Here is a 2,448-nt window from a genome sequence, read left to right as displayed (position 1 = left end):
GCCTCGGACTGTGAAGGCCGAAGGGGTGGGGGATGGGGGAGGAAGCTCCCGGTCTCTCAGTGGAGAGTAAACGGCAAGAATCCATCTTGGACCTCTGCCCCCACACAAAACACCACAGCATGGTGAGAAGGGCCGCCCCGTAGTGATGAGGGCAGAGGGCACCAACCCCTATAGCGTAGGAGGTGTGACAGCCCTGCTCAGGAAGCAAAGGTAAACACAAAACTGTCAGGATGGCAGAGATCACAAGCATGCAGCTGACCAGACAGCAAATATCTGATCTAACGGATTAGCAGATAGGAAATCTTTCTGAGGCACAGTTCAGAGCTTTGGTTATAAGAATGCTTACAGACGTAACAGCAGATCTTAAACAAGACAGGGAAGGAATGAAGGCTAGTCCTGCTGAAATGAACAAAAACACATATGAAACCAGTGATGAGGGAAAGAAAACCAGGGATCAAATCAACCAATCAGAACACAAGGAAGGAACAACCAGTCAACCAGTGCAGAAAAGAGAAACAAAAAGTGAGGAAAATGAAGAGAGGCTCAGAAACCTATGGGACAGCTATAAGTGGGCCAACATCCTAATCATAGGGTTGCCAGGAGGCGAAGAAGAAGAACTAGAAATAAAAAAAATTATGTGAAAAAATAATGAAGCAGAACTTCCCTAACTTGGGGAAGGAAATAGACTTACAGGTCCAGGAAGCATAGAGAGTTTCAAAAAAACTGGACCCAGGGAGAACCACACCAAGACACATCATAATCAAAATGCCAAAGGTTAAGGATAAAGAGAGAATCTTAAACGTAGCAAGAGAGAAGAGAATTATGTACAAAGGGGTTCCAATAAGACTACCAGCTGATTTCTCAAAAGAAACTCTGCAGGCAAGAAGGGACTGGCAAGAAATATTCCAAGTAATGAAAAGCAAAAACCTACAACCATGATTACTCTATCCAGTGAAGCTGTCATTCAGAATAGGAGGGCAGAGAAAGTGCTTCCAGGACAAAGTAAAACTGAAGGAGTTCATCAGATCCAAACCACTGTTATATGAAATGTTAAAGGAACTTGTTTAGGATCAAGGAATCAAAACTATGAACATTAAAATGAAAACTGTATCACAACAACCAACAACAGAAGCTAGGGAATCGAAACAAAGGCAAACTAAGTAGGCAATAAGAGTGGGAAAAGGATTATAGGTATGGGGAACACATTGGGGGGAGGTCAGCTGGGAGTCGAAAGGGGGAAAGGGAGGGAGAATGTACAGGAATTAAGAAGCATGGTAGGAGGGAGTGGAGTAGATAGGAAGATGTTGAGAAAAACTACATGCGCAACCAATGGGCATGGACTAAGGTGGTGGGTGGGGGGACAACTGAAGGCAGGGTGTCACTGGGTGGAGGGGAACAAAGGGAAAAGAAATTGGGACAACTGTAATAGCATAATCAATAAAGCATATTAAAAAAAATTGGAGGCGTCAATAGTATGTTGGCTGTTTCAAGTTGGTGGTAGTCAGTTAAAACGTGTAATATTTTCTACCTGGTTTGTAGCTGTAACTGTGATCTACAGGCAAAGTAAAAAATAAAAAACTTATGAAAACAAATAATGCAATGGTATTAGGATATACACTTTTTTATTTTTAAGATTTTATTTATTTATTTTTAGAGAAGGGGAAGGAAGGGAGAAAAAGAGGGAGAGAAACATTAATGAGTGGTTGTTTCTCATACGCCCCCAACTGGGGACCGGGCCCGCAACTTTGGCATGTGCCCTGACTGGGAATTGAACCGGCAATCCTTCGGTTCGCAGGCTGGCACTCAATCCCCTGAGCCACACCAGCCACGGTCGGATAAACACTCCTGTATTTTTATTCTTATGTAAGGTTATTTGCTGGCTATTGTCCTGTAATTCAGTCTGTGTTATTTGAAGTTTAATATATGAATATTTTGGATTGAATTCATCTTGGGGGACAAGTTGTTGTATGTATTGATGTGGATAGTTACTGTAATCTATATTTTACAACTTTTTTTCTGATTTTATTATATAAATTTTCTGTTTTGTCAAGACTTAATCATATCATAATTTAATGAATCTCTTTTTTTCAAATATTTGTGCTTTAGCTGTAGTTGTCAGATGGTGAATTTTACTCTTGTAATAAAAATCATGAAGAGTGTAGACGCTGGCTGGTGTACCTCTTCCTTTGGTCACAGTAGGTGTTGGTCGCGGCCTGGATTTTGGCGACAGCCCAGGGAAGGCCAATAAGACCCTCACTAGCCCCGCGCCAGATGCTGGGTTTTGGCCGAGGCACCTCCTCATAGGCACCCCGGACTCCGGCCGATAGGGGGCACTATTTTCCGGACCGAAATTTTCGCCTCCCTTGTGATGTCCTGGCGGGCACTTTACTAGGGAGGACCCGTGGGCGGGACACAGCGCGGAGGAACTCATTAAAGGCCGGACGCTTC

Source organism: Furipterus horrens, unplaced genomic scaffold (assembly GCF_987537825.1).
Source record: "Furipterus horrens unplaced genomic scaffold, mFurHor1.1.pri manual_scaffold_5, whole genome shotgun sequence".
Classification (NCBI taxonomy): Eukaryota; Metazoa; Chordata; class Mammalia; order Chiroptera; family Furipteridae; genus Furipterus; species Furipterus horrens.
This window is presented reverse-complemented; position numbering follows the sequence as displayed.